This window comes from Mauremys mutica, chromosome 18, assembly GCF_020497125.1.
Source record: "Mauremys mutica isolate MM-2020 ecotype Southern chromosome 18, ASM2049712v1, whole genome shotgun sequence".
NCBI lineage: Eukaryota > Metazoa > Chordata > Testudines > Geoemydidae > Mauremys > Mauremys mutica.
In genome coordinates, this window is record NC_059089.1 from 8,781,542 (window position 1) to 8,796,400 (window position 14,859).

The following is a 14,859-nucleotide window of genomic DNA, read 5'->3' on the forward strand; positions in this document are numbered from 1 at the left end:
ACTGGACTATAAAGAGAGGGGAAAAGAATGCCAAGTTATCTTTCATCTAAGAAGACAAAGGAACCAAGCTCTTTAGACTTTGTGGGAGATCCTGACCAGAAGGGTGGTCAACTGCCTTGGTAGATTGGTAAGGAAACGACCTTGAACAAAGGCTGTAGCTTGTTTTCTTAAGTCTTCGCCTCTAGAATACATTTTCACTTTTATTCGCGTGTAACCATTTCTAACTCTTTTATACTTGAACTCAATTTAAAACCTTATCTTCTTCTCTTAAACTTGTTTTACTTTTAATCTAAACCAACCCAGGGCTGTGTTTGAATTAAAGTGAAGGTTAACTTCAGTTAAGGTGGCACGCTGCTGGGTATTCATAGACTCATAAGGTTAGAAGGGACTGCAAGGGTCTAGTCTAACCCCCTGCCAAGATGCAGGATTTGTTGTGGCTAAACCATTCAAGACAGGTGGCTCCAGCCTCCGCATAAAACCTCCAGTGAAGAAGCTTCCACAGCCTCTAGGCGGTCTGTTCCATTGGCCTACTGTTCTTACAGCAAGGAGGATTTTCCTGAGCTTTAATCTAAATCTGCTGTGCTGTAGTTTGAACCCAATGCCTCTTGTCCTGCCCTCCATGGTACGAGAGAACAACTTTTCTCCATTTCCTTTCAAGTATTTGAAGATTGCTATCATGTCCGTCCCCCCCCCTTAATCTCCTCTTTTCCAAACGAAACATACCCAGCTAACATAAACATAAGAACGGCCAGACTGGGTCAGACCAAAGGTCCATCTAGCCCAGTAACCTGTTTTCTGATAGTGGCAATGCCTGGTGCCCCAGAGGGAATGAACAGAACAAGTAAATCATCAAGTGACCCATCCCCTGTTGCATCTGTCTGGGTCAAAGAATTTGGTTTCTGACAACCTCTAAATTAAGGAATGCAAAATTTAAAAGCACCTAAGTCACTCAGGAGGCAAGTCCTATTGACTTTCAATGGGATTTAAGATTTTAAATCACCGAGGTACTAATTTGACTCAATCAGACGAACAAATAAATTGCTGATGGGGAAGGGGAAAGCGCTAACATAAAAGGTTAATGTATCCATTTTTGTATTAAATTTGAAAGGCCTTTTCTACTCTGCAGAAAAAAACCAACAACATTATTTTTAAAGCCATTATAAAGGTGTGTGATTGTATGAAAATACTAAGAACTGTTTTAATGGACTTTTTTGAAGCACAAATATTTTAAAAATAGCTTAATGTTCAACATGGCCTGGCCCTGCGTGTGGCTAAAACCCTCCATATGGAATAATCACAAGCACATAAGAGCAGCCATACTGGGTCAGGCTAATGGTTCATCTAGCCCAGTATCCTGTCTTCCAACGGTGGCTCATGTCAGGTGCCCCAGAGGGAATGAACAGAACACGTGATTACCTGTGATTATCAAGTTATCCATCGCGTGTTACCCATTCCCAGCTTCTTCAGTCTTTCCTCACATGGCATACATTCCATCCCTCTGATCATCTTTGTCGCTCGCCTCTGGATCCTTTCCAGTTTCTCTGCATCCTTTCTATCCATTCCTGACCAAAATTGGACACAGTACTCCAGCTGACGTCTAATCAGTGCTGAGTAGAGCCGTACTATCACCTCCCGTGACTTGCATTTGTCTTTGTTGAATTTCATTTTGTTGTCTATAGCCCAGTTTGCCAATTTAGCAAGATCCCTCTGAACTTTAGCTCTGTCCTCCGGACTGTTGGCAACTCCCCCCCGCCCCCGCCCCGGGTTTGTGTCATCTACATACCCTTCTAGCCAGCCCACCACCGCTGCTCTGCGGACACATGCACCAGGAGCAGTGGTGGATGTCTGACATCTATGCTTAGATCACTACAGCTGCAACTCTGCCCTGTAGACCCTTACTACAATGATGGGAGGGTTTTCCTCCTTGGGGTAGTAAATCCACCTCCCTGAAAGGTGACAGCTAGATCGACAGAAGAATTCGTCCATGGATCTTGTGCTGTCTACCCTGGGAGTTCGGTGAACTAGGCTGCTCAGGGGTGTGATTTTTTCACACCCATGAGTGACTTAGCTGCGTTGACCTAACTTTTTAGTGTAGCGACCTGAAGGGTAACCGGCAGCTCCTATCCCAGAGAGAGGGCAGAAGATCACACGGGAACCTGCGGCTAAATGCCCTGGGAGGCAGTACCCCCCCCATCACCGGCACAGAGCAGTCCCAGGGACCAACCCTCCAGTGCAGCCTCACCCCTGTACAGGAGGCACAACCGGCCGGCCCCTGCAGAGCTGCCCCAGTGTCCACCCCGAGGTTAAATCCCCGGCAAGTCGCTGTGCCACGGCCGGGCAGGAGGCGGCATCGCTGGGGTGACCCCAGCCCCGCCGAGCTGCTGCGCTGTTGCTTTAAGAGCGGATCCTGGCGCCCCCCTCCCGCCCCTGGCAGCCGGAAGGGGGATGTGATGCAAAAAAGAAAAGGGGGAAAGGAAAGAACAGACCAAAACTCCCCGGGGAAGTTCGGAACGCGGCGCCGGGACCCCAGCTTCGCGCGGCGGGACGCGCTCCCAGGTGAGAGGCGGGCGGGGCCCAGCCAGCCCCCCGGGCAGCTCCGCAAACCGTGTCGGGGCGAGCCCGCCGCTGAGCTCGGCTCCCTGGCGCCGGGGCGCGCTGCCCTGGTGTCCGCTCCGGCGGGCGGGCGGGCGCGGCGCGGGGCTCGCCTCGGGCTCGGCGGCTCCAGCCCTGCCGGGGGACGGGGACCCGGGCCGCGCCCCCCGCCGGCTGGGGCCCCCGGAGCCGGCGGGCAGGAGCGGGAGGCCCCGGGGAAGCGGGGCCCCCTGTTCCGGGCACGGCGCTGCGCGGAGGGGCCCCGCTCGCTGGCGGCGGGACCGGCCCTGCCGGGGGCCGGCGCTTGAGCTCTGCCCTGGGCGGGCTCGGAAGGGGGATCCGAGCCCCTGGTCCGCCGGGTTCGTGCCTCGCTGCGGAGCCGGCTGCTGGTGCGCTGCCTCCCGGCGCGGGGCTGAACGCAGCCGGCGGTGCCAGGAGCTGGGGAAAACCCAGAGCGAGCTCGCCAGGGCTCGTCACTGGGGCCAGGTCCGCGCTACACAAGGAGGTGGGACCTGACTTTCCTCGGCAGGCAGCCAGCACAGTTCCTGCGCTGCTGGGTGTGTGTCTGTGGGGGGGGGGGAGTGGGTGTGTGTCGTGTGTGGGGGGGGGAGTGGGTGTGTGTGTGGGTGGGAGTGGGGGGGAGTGGGTGTGTGTGTGTGTGTGTGTGTCTGTGTGCACGCCTGCTTGGTTTCTTGTCTCCCCGCTGGGCATCCTCACCAGGAGCACTTGTATTGTCTCCATTGCATTGTCTGTGGCCAGTAACAACAGGGTGAGTAACACAGTTTGCGCTGACCCTGCCTCGACCTAACGATGTGACAGTGACTCTGGGCATGAGACGCAGTTATGTGGCCGGGAGCCAAATGTAAGTGAAGACACTTCCCCGGCTAGGCTGGCCCAGGCGTGTAGTGTGTCAGGCCTGACTCTGCTTTGAAATGTTAAGGGGTTAGGAACATTGCATGATCTGGGGAGTGGGGTGGGGAGGTTAGGGTGTGTGAGAGAAGGAGACTTCACCCTGCAGGATTAATACATATTAATTAGGCTAATTTAGTCAGACTAATGTAAAGTTCTCAATTTACTCTTGGCATGTCAGAGACTTTACGGCTGTCTCCCTGACATCAATACTGGGCAAAATAAAGTGACAGCTGATATGAGCCTGTGGTTCTCAACCTTTCCAGACTAGTGTACCCCTTTGAACACTCTGACTGGTCCTGCGGACCCCCAGGTTTCACCTCACTGAAAGTATTTGCTGACAAAATCAGACATAAAAATACAAAAGTGTCACAGTCACACTGTTACTGAAAACCTGGTCACTTTCTCACTTTTCCCATATAATTACAAAATACATTGATTGGAATATAAATATTGTACTTACATTTCAGTGTATATAGAGCAGTATAAACAAGTCAGTGTCTACGAAATTTTAGCTTGTGCTGACTTGGCTAGTGCTTTTTATGTAGGCTGTTGTAAAACTAGGCAAATCCCTGGATGAGTTGATGTACCCCCTGGAAGACCTCTGCGTACCCCCAGGGCTATGTGTACCTCTGGTTGAGAACCACTGATATGAGCTATTAAGAGTTAAAAGGTAGAAACACATTGAATGCCAGCCAGCATGGCTTCATAGAAAACAGGTCTTGTCAAACAAACTTGATATTGTTCTTTGACACGATTATGTCTGGTTACGAAAGGTAACTGAGTCTCTGTTGTATGTCTGGATTTCTGTAAGGCTTAGTACCGACTCCATTCTGAATTAAAAATTAGCACTGGACAAAATCAATATGGCACATGTTAAAACCTAGCTAACTGATAGATCTCTTCGCATCCAAATCCCAGGAATGCTGCCTCACCCTCATTGGTTTTGACACTGTATCAGTGGTTGGTATCGGTGGGAGGCATCAATACCAATTTGGGGAGCAAAATTACATGAATGGGGGGGGAGGAGGCAAGATAATTATAGGACGGGGTGGGCAAACGTTTTGGCCTGGGGGCCACATCGGGTTTCCAAAATTGTATGGAGGGCCAGTTAGGGGAGGTTGTGCCTCCCCAAACAGCCAGGTGTGGCCCAGCCCCTGCCCCCAATCTGACATCTCCTGCTTCTCGCCCCCTGACGGCCCTCCCGGAACCCCCGCCCCATCCACCCCTGACTGCCCCCTGCTGCCCCATCCAACCCCTCCTCTCATTCCTGACTGCCTCCCCCCCCCCGGACACCTTCCCCATCCAACCACCCCTTCTCCCTGACTACCTCTGGAAACCCTGCCCCTGACTGCCCCCCCACTGCCCCATCCAATCCCCCCTCCTTACTGACTGCCCCCCCGGGTCCCCTGCCCCCATTCAACCCTCCTGTTCCCCGCCCTCTGACTGCCCCAGCCCCTATCCACATCCCTGTCCCCTGACCACCACCACCCTGAACTCCCCTGCCCTCTATCCAACCCTCCCTGCCCCCTTACAGAGCACCAGGACAGGCAGCCGCACCGCCCGGCAGGAGCCAGCCACGCCACCGTGCAGCACGGAGCACCGGGTCAGGCCATGGCTCTGCAGCTGCGCTGACCAGCAAGAGCTCGCAGCGCCACCACCCAGAGCATTGCGCCGGCGGCACAGTGAGCTGAGGCTGTGAGGGAGAGGGAACAGCAGGGGAGGGCCTGGGGGCTAGTATCCCGGGCCAGGAGCTCAGAGGCTGGGCAGGAGGGCCCCGCGGGCCAGATGTGGGCCAAGGGCTGTAGTTTTCCCGTGTGTGTGTGTGTGTGTGTGTGTGTGTGTACCCTTGTTATAGGTATATAGTCCTGTGTTTTGGGGTGACAGGACAGAGCTGGAGGAGAGTGGGAGAGAAGGGGAGGATTTGGAATGGAAAATGGAGAGAAATGAAAGCTCTTCTCATCCCCTCCTCTCCTGGATGCTAATGTCCCCTCCCCTCTTGTTCTCCTTCATTCCGACACCCCGTCCCTCGCTCTCCTGGATCTCTGTACCCTGCACTTTCTTTCCTGAATCCTAACACACACTCCCTAATTGGCCTCCTAGATCCCAATGGCCCCCCCTTGCTCTCTCAGATCCTGGCCTTCCCCCACCCCATTTGCTCTCCTGGATCCTGAGACACTCTCACTCTCTCCCCCTCCTTCTCCTTCTCCTCCCCACCCCTTCACTGAGGTCTGCTTGCAGCATTGTAGCTCTAAATACCCAATCCTGTGTCACTGTGATGGGGCTTAACCTCCATCACCTGCAAAGCAAGGGAAAGAACCTAGTTAGTTAGGGGAGAGATGCAGGAGGGAGGAGCTGTGGAGAATTCCTAGACTCGGACGGTCTAGTAGTCGGGACTGGCTGTGGCCAGAAAGCAGAGCTGCCCGAGCAGGGCTGACTCCTGGGGTGGGGCCCCGTAAAGCGGTGAGAAGCCCTGACCTGAGCTAGGCTCTGGGAGGACCAGGCAGGGAGAAATCTGCAAGGGGCAGAAAGGCAGCATAGGTGGTACTTAGCTTCCCAGCAGCGATGGAAAGCCTGGGGGGGTCAGTACCCTGACAAGGGGAAGAATCGAAGTCAAGTGCAGGAGGGGCAAAGACCCCTTAGAGTTGAGTCCAGGAGGGGTGAAGGACCATTGGTAGAGCTGAACCCTGGTCGGGGACTGAACTGTTGTGTGGCTTGGCCAGAGGGCTGAGATACAGAAGACCCAGTGAGTGCAGAGAAGAGAGCCTCTGGGACGGGTAGTCGCAGCTGAGAAAGCGGCCACCGGAAGGGGTGTGAGAGGCAACGTTCCCTGCAGCGCCAGGTCCAGGCAGGAGAGGACACTTCACAGCAGTACCCCCCACAGAGGAACATTTTGTGGGTGGGTGGGTGGGTGGTGGGGCCAGAGCCAGGCCAGCCCCCATGGGGGATGGGGAGGGAGTGTCACGCTTCCAGCTCTGCCCCAACCCCATTCAGCCCCCAGTCCTGCTCCGCCCTCAGCCCAGCCCTGTCCTCCCCTCATTCCCGCTCTGCCTCTAGCTCCAGCTCCTCTCCCATCTCCAGCTCCACCTTCAGCCCCAGCTCTGCTGCTGAGGAAGCCTTGGCTATGCAGTAATGGGGGGCGTAGACAGATTCTGTTACTGGTAAGGGGTAGGGTGACCAGATGTTCTGATTTTATAGGGACAGTCCCGATTTTTGGGTCTTTTTCTTATATAGGCTCCTAGTACCCCCCACCCCCTGTCTGGATTTGTCACACTTGCTGTCTCGGCACCCTAGTAAGGGGGGAGGTGTGACTGGAAAAGCTTGAGCACCACTGCTTTAGAGGTAAGGACACGGGCGTACAGGTTGCAGTTAGGAGTCTGGGCCATGCTGTTAACGTTTCAGTGTGATTATGTAATGGATGCAGATCTTCACCTGATGGGTACCATAGTTGCTAGGCACTGAGGCACGTTAGTGCTGCTGTCAGTCCAGTGCAGCTCTGTTGTGAGTCATGCACTAGCAGAACTACAGTGTGATTTCTGGACAGGGACATGCAGCTGAGGGTGGCTGGCTTAACCTGTGTGGCTCAGAGAGCAGAATGCCACTGGTGCCTTGAGCGTGCGCAGCTACGTCACTAATCCACGGCAGCCGACAGGTGGGGAGACGTGGGCTCATTGAGTCCTCCTCAAGAACTACGTTTTCTGGCTCAGACTCTCTCTGCCTCTGTGTTTGTACAGCATAAAACAGGACCCTGACCACCATTGGGACCTTGGGTGCTACCAGGATATAAACCATTAATGATCATAATTAACAGCATGCAAAGAGTTCTGTCTGTGGCTGCTCCTGTGTATGAGAGTCACCAGAAACCCTGGAAATAGCCCCAGGTACAAGATAGAAAGGCAAGATACTGGGATAGTCAACCACTGGCTCGCATATTCCTCAGCAATCTGCACCTAAAATCTCCAGCAAGGCCACTGAATTCTCTGACATCCTGGTGTAGGAGGCTGGAGATTTTTGTGGCTGCTCTGTTAATTAATTAGAAATCTCCATGGTTTCATTTAAAATATGAAAATAAATGGTACACGCAGTACAGCAGTAGCGGTATTAGTTGTTTTGCTGTTACATTCCAGTTATTTGATTGAGGTGTCTGGAGCAGTTCACGTCGCTCAGAGCTAGACGTTCAAGCTTTCCTTGCCAACTCAGGAAGTCAGCACCATGTATAGCAGTGACCTTCTGTCCATGTTTTCAAGGTTTTCTTCACAACCATGAGAGTGAGAAACTGGAGCTGGTTGGAATTTTTAGTTCAAAACATTTTTTTTTTGACAAAAAAGCCTCTTTTTCTAAAGTGAAAACTTCCACCAAAAACTTTTGCTTATTACATTTTTTTCCATTTTTTTGTTGAAATTTTCATTTGTCTTCCCCTTTCACCTCTTCTTTTTTCCCCTGTATTTTTTTTTCCACTGAAAGAATGATGATCAGAGTTTGGGTTTTTCTTTCACTTTTTCTTTTCTTCATGTTTCTTTTTGCCACTGTGTGTCTTCCAACATGTCTCTAAGTTTGGAAGAATTACTGAGTTGTAAAAGGTAAAATGAGCTTCGGTGAATCTACTTCCTGATCATTTTTCTAAAGCTGAGATGTTTAGAAAGCCACAAAGTGGCCAAAGGAAAAAAGAAAAAGAAGAATGGAATCCTGGATGTCATTATTTTTAGTGCTCTCAGCGGCAAAAGGGAAAAATTGGGAATGTTGAATTTTTTCAAAAACCTCTCAGAAAACTTCAAAACAATAATAATAATAAAATGGTTCCCTTCCAGACCATGTGAAAAAGTAACAACTTGGGACATTTAACTTTTTTTTATGGCTTGTTTGTTTTTTCACTTTGTGACCCCCCCCGCTAGAAACATTCTCTATAAAAGGAAGGTTGATTTGAGAGCCGAATGCTGCAGGAGATTCCCCCGATCAGAGAATCGCTGGGGGCATGACTGCGTGCACTGGAGTCAGAAAGGTTTCTTTGCTCCTCCTCTTGTTGTCTACTACTACTGCCCTCCCTTCGTAATTTCATAGATGACAAAGACAGAAAAGACCATTATGATGTTATAATCTGACCTCCTGTGTAGCACAGGCCCAGAGAACTGCCCCAAAATAATTCCTAGAGCAGGTCTGTTAGGAAAACATCCCGTCTTTTTAAAAATTTTTTTGCCAGTGATGATGAGAGAATCCACCACGACCGGTGGTGAATTGTTCCACTGGTTAATTACCCCCAGTGTTTACAAATTTGCACCTTCTTTCCAATCTGAATTTTCTAGCTTCAGCTTCCGGACACTGGAACTTGTTATCCTTTTGTCTGCAGGAATGAAGAGCCCATTATAAAATATTTGTTCCCCAGGTACTGAGAGACTGATTAAGTCCCCCCTTAACTGTTCCTTTGTCAGTCTCAAAGAGCTTGTTGGGGTGCCCACTCCACACAAGATTTGAGGGGTTAAGGAGGTGGCCAGGTGGGCTGATCAACTGCCCAGGTTGTACCTGGAGGAGGAGCCAGGAGCAGGGATTGATTGAATGAGGCTCAGCTTGAAGGGAACAGGAGGGGCCTGTATAAAGCCCAGGAGCTGAGGGCAGAAGGGGGCTGCAGGGAAGTAGGCTGCAGTCACCTCCTGGGAGCAGGAGGTGTGCTTGGGACTATAGAGGGTAGCCCATAGTTAGGAGGGAGTTGGGAGGTTGGCAAACCCAGAAAGGGAGGAAGCCGGAAAGGCAGGAGAAGGCTCAGGGGAAAAGTAGCAAGGAATAGGAGTGCAGACCTTGGCTGCTGACTAGAGCTGGAACCCAGAGTAGAGAGTGGACCCAGGTTCCCCTACCAGCTAGTGAGGAAATGGCAGTGGCTGGGCAGTGAATGGGAAGATGCCTGAGCCCATTTGTCAGGAGAGACTTTGGTACCCCGGAAGGGAGATGCACGGATAGTGACCTGGCCGGGGTGCCAAGTCATGAAGAAGAGACCTCAGCACCTGGGGCAAGAGAAGGAGAGTGGCAACCGAGTGTACAATAAGCAGCAGAAGCAGATCCCGGACCTGGAAGGAACTTAATCCCCAGAGCAGCCAGAGGGGGACCCTTAGTGGTGAGGGGACCCTGTGAGAGAGCTCGATCCTTGGATCATTCGTGTGGCTCTTCTCTGAACCCTCTCCAGCTTTTCAGCCTTTTTCTTGACTTGTGGACACCAGAACTGGACACAGGATTTCAGCAGTGGTCACACCAGTCTCAAATATATAGGTAACATAACCTCTCTACTGCTTCTTGAGATCCCCCTTTTTGTACATCCAAGGATCACATTAGTCCTTTAGGTCACAGCGTCACACTGAGCGCTCATGTTCAGTTGATTATTCAGAGTCACTGGTTCCCAGGAAAAAGTCTCTTATCCTGCAAGTATGGCCTGCATTCTTTACATTTCCCTCTTGGGGATCTGAGTCTGTTCTGTACTATTTGTCATGGCCTTGTGAATTTCCCAGTTGCTGTTTATTTTCTGCCAGCCTTAGTGCTCCTCAATCCCCAGGTGGCTTGTACTGTGTCTGGTGTTACAGCCAGTGTATAGTTATCTCTGCCAGCTGAAATGTGAAGAACAGCAAGATCAGGCTTGTTGCATCAGCAGGTGGGGTTATAAGGAATTCTCCAGGACTTCCCATCTTTGCAGAAGGGTTTTGTTTTCCTTGCTCGAGCTGCTCCTGTTCTGCTTAACAGCTCCACAGGCTAAAACTCTCACTGTAAGAGGGAGGAAAACATTCGCCTCTACTTAGTAGCTGTTATTCGTGTTGCGGAAAGTGTCCCTTTTACCCTGCAGTCCCCATGAATACCCACCTCCAAGCAGGAACATGCTCTCCAAAGTCTCTTGAAGGAATGCCAGAAGATAGTAACTCAGGAATCTATAAAATCACTTCACAGATCACAGCCAGATAAGTCACTTTCAAAACCATATATGAACTTGGAGGCAGAGAAGGTTTTCGGAGGTCAGACTTCTCAGCTCATATAGCATATCCTCTTTTAAACTTAACAGGTACACCACAAAGAATAACCGGAAATAACTGAAATAACCAGTTAGGACAGAAATAACAAATGTGAGAATGAACTAATTGTTATTAATATGTACATGTATGTCATCCATACGTACAAACCTACCAGCCGATGGAGTAAGTGGACCCTGACATTTTGTTGGTTGGACGTAGGAGGGCTCAAGCATTCAAGCTCTATAAAAGGGGTGACCCACCATGTCAAGAAAGCTTCTTTGTTCTTATATCAGAGGGGTAGCCGTGTTAGTCTGGTTCTGTAGAAGCAGCAAAGAATCCTGTGGCACCTTATAGACTAACAGACGTTTTGCAGCATGAGCTTTTGTGGGTGAATACCCACTTCTTCGGATGCAAGTAGTGGATAAGAGATTTCCACTACTTGCATCCGAAGAAGTGGGTATTCACCCATGAAAGCTCATGCTGCAAAACGTCTGTTAGTCTATAAGGTGCCACAGGATTCTTTGCTGCTTCTTTGTTCTTAGTTCTTTGTTTATTATCCTTTTGTTTATTAGTCTGTTAGTACTTAATTGTTAGTTTAAGTAAAACTCTAAGCTCTGGCCTACACTACAGGGTTAGGTCAAATTTAGCTGTGCTAGGTCTGTTACCCAGGGTTCTTTCATAGAATCTCAGGGTTGGAAGGGACCTCAGGAGGTCAGCTAGTCCAACCCCCTGCTCAAAGCAGGACCAATCCCCAGACAGATTTTTACCCCAGTTCCCTAAATGGCCCCCTCTATGGATTGAACTCACAACCTTGGGTTTAGCAGGACAATGCTCAAACCATTGAGCTATTCCTCCCCCCAACCCAAAGCTCTTGGTAACTTTACTCTGTGCGAGGAGGTGTCAGGAAATAAATCAGGGGAGACATGGCCGTCCGACCGATAGATGGCTGGCACAAACAGGACAACACAAGAGTGCTTTCACTTAAAGCTAAACTTTACTTAGTCTCAAGCACTTACACACGTCCGCAACAAGATTAGTAAAACACCCCCAACCCTTGATAATTACCAAAGCTGAGTGTGGCTCTCGAGTGACAGAGCGGCAGGCTTCCGGTGGCCAAATCTTCCGTCTGCCGGTGGGGACCCCAAGATATATCCAGAGGGAGAGTCCAAAAGAGTCCCCAAACGAGTCCAACTATCTCAAGCTTTTTCCCCTTATTTATACATTAGTAATAGAATGACATGTCCCTTAAAGAAACCTTGTTAAGTGAGCAGTTTCAAGCAAGAGGTTCCTTCTGATTATTGATTAGCCAGGTGTGGGTTTTCCAGAATCTACAGCTCTGAGACCCCAATAGACATACATGCATTTTAAAAGAGCAGGAATCAGCAACTTCAACACAATTCTTATCAGGAAGGATGCAGGGTCAAGCTGCCCTTTCCGTGGCACCCAAAACCCCCTCCCCTCCTGCCTTGGTCAAACTGAGATTGCTGAATGACCAATTTACAGCTTGCTGACTAGGTTTCTTTTTAACAATAAGCCATAGTGGTTCTAGGCACTTTACTGGTTTGCCAAAGTCTTCCCTGCACAGGTCGATTTTCTAATGAATGCGTCTACACAAGCAACCCCGTTCCGTCGACCTAAAGGGCTCTTAAAATCGACTTCTGTACTCCTCCCCGGCGAGGGGAATAGTGCTAAAATTGACCTTGCTGGGTCGAATGTGGGGTAGTGCGGATGCAAATCGATGCTATTGGCCTCTGGGAGCTATCCCAGAGTGCTCCATTGTGACCGCTCTGGACAGCACTTTGAACTCCGATGCACTAGCCAGGTACACAGGAAAAGCCCCGGGAACTTTTGAATTACATTTCCTGTTTGGTCAGCGTGGCGAACTCAGCAGCACAGGTGACCATGCAGTCCCTGCAGAATCGTAGAGCTTAGAATGTTTCTACGCTCCCCCTATCATCTCCGTCCCTGAGGTTATCGCAGATTAGAAGGTGAAAAAAACCACTCGCGATGACATGTTTTCTGAGCTCATGCAGTCCTCCCGCACTGATAGGGCACAGCTTAATGCATGGAGGCATTCAGTGGCAGAGGCCAGGAAAGAATTAAATGAGCGCGAAGAGTGAAGGCAGGATGCGATGCTGAGGATAATGGGGGAGCAAATGGACACGATGAGAAGTGTCTTTTGGAGCTGCAGGAAAGCCAACAAGAGCACAGACCCCTGCTGCATCCCCTATATAACCGCCTACCCTCCTCCCCATGTTCCATAGCCTCCTCACCCAGACGCCCAAGAACGTGTGGGTGGGGAGGCTCCGGGCCCCCAGCCACTCCACTCCAGAGGATGGCCCAAGCAACAGAGGCTGTCATTCAAACAGTTTGATTTTTAGTGTGGCTACAATAAGCAATGTGGCCTTGTCCTTCCCACCTCCCCCACGCCACCCAGGCTACCTTGTCCGTTATCTCATTATTTTTTTTTAATTAATAAAGAAAGAATGCCTGGTTTCAAAACAATAGTTACTTTATTTTGAAGGGAGGAGGGTGGTTGGCTTACAGGGAATTAAAATCAACAAAGGGGGCGGGTTTGCATCAAGGAGAAACACACACAACTGTCCCACCATAGCCTGGCCAGTCATGAAACTGGTTTTCAAAGCCTCTCTGATGCGCAGCGCGCCTTGCCATGCTCTTCTAATCGCCCTGGTATCTGGCTGCTCAAAATCGGACGCCAGGTGATTTGCCACAACCTCCCCCCCCCGCCATAAACGTCTGCCCCCTTACTCTCACAGATATTATGGAGCACACAGCAAGCAGCAATTACAATGGGAATGTTAAAGCAGCACAGAGTCCTTATAGCCTAACAGACGTATTGGAGCATGAGCTTTCGTGGGTGAATCCCCACTTCGTCGGATGCATCCAGTACATCTGTTAGTCTATAAGGTGCCACAGGACTCTGTGCTGCTTTTACAGATCCAGACTAACGCAGCGACCCCTCTGATACTTTAATGGGAATGTTGGTTGTGCTGAGGTCTGACCAACAGCGCCAGTGAGCTTTTAAACGTCCAAAGGCACATCCTACCACCCTTCTGCACTTGGTTATGCTTGCCGTGGTATGGCGTCTGCACGGGTAACCCAGGAAAAAAGGTGCGGAACGATTGCCTGCCGTTGCTTTCACGGGGGGAGGGGTGACTGACAACGTGTACCCAAAACAACCCGCAACAATGTTTTTGCCCCATCAGGCATTGGGAGCTTAACTCAAAATCCCAACCGCTCCGTAAATTGATGCTAGCCACGGTAGTGAGGACGCACTCCTCCCAGTTAATGCGCTTAGTGTGGACATACGCAATTGACTGTATAAAATCAATTTCTAAAAATTGACTTCTATAAAATCGACCTAATTTCGTAGTGCAGACGTACCCCAAGTTAGTTTCTATTGTCTCCTATAGCTCTTAGCTCATTTGCTTCTCCTAAGCTCTGCACCTCTCACTCATTCCAAGATTATCAATAGCAAACCATCAGCGACAACTGCAAACAAATTAAACCACTTGGATGTCAAAAAGGAACATTACAACAGGCAGAGAAGCTCCCTGCCTGTGAATAAAGGCAAAAAACTGGTTCAGTGTAACAAAGGGTGCAGAAAGGCACCCAGTATTCTTTTGCTGAGGAGACTTCTTGGGGAGCAGGGCTGTTCTCATGAAAAGTTGGACCCTGGTTCCTGTGAAGCCAGCCACTTCTGCAGCAGGCTGAACTCTGGGGAACAGGAGCTTTATCAGAGAAGAAAATTGACTTAATAAAGTGTAGACCTACGTTTGCATTTTATAATTTTGTGTTGTAGCCACTTGTTTCCACCACTCTCTCTTGTTTCTTGTCAGCGCTCTATTCTTTCTTAATGACCCCAAGGCGGTGTATTTATAAGTGCTCACACGGGCTGTGTGTGATACAGGAGCAGTGATTTAAGGTAAAACTGGTAACCAGGGGACACTGCTCTTCTGGGGGCAGAGGAGCTGAGATTTCTGGGAGTAGCCAGTATCAGGGGTTGGCTATCACAGGAGTACACTTCAAAGGGACTCGGGTGCATCTGTTGTTAACCTGCAGAGCAAAGTTAGGCCTGGCAGAGCCCAGAAGAGAGTGCTTGAGTGGTTGACAGGCTAGTGAGGTCTGGGAGCTTCACCCCTTCACCACAAGCAAGGCTTCCTCTCACTAGAGGCAGGGGGTAACAAGGTGACTCAGTCCTGGGTACCCTGAGAACTACTACAGTAGCCCTTTATGTTGCTCTGTGATGGGGAGAGCTGGTTAATACCATCACCCCAAAGCCTGGGCTGAGTTTTAGAGAGTCCCTGGCCCTGCCAGGCAGCTCCCTGAAGACAGGTGAGATTCTGTGGCCTGC

General features: G+C 50.3%; 1 protein-coding gene across 3 annotated transcripts in view; it reads left to right on the forward strand.

Annotated features, from left to right (window-relative positions):
- The window catches only part of LOC123352293 (discoidin domain-containing receptor 2-like), a 174,289-nt gene that overhangs the window by 20,777 nt on the left and 138,653 nt on the right, over positions 1-14,859 (forward strand). Inside the window, exon 1 of one of the 3 annotated variants that reach the window (XM_044992153.1) lies at positions 2,442-2,556. The exons of the other annotated variants lie outside the window; for them this stretch is intronic. The gene's annotated coding sequence lies outside the window, so the exon portion shown is untranslated. Of the gene's footprint in view, positions 1-2,441; positions 2,557-14,859 lie in introns of those variants that run through there. 3 annotated transcript variants of the gene reach the window in all.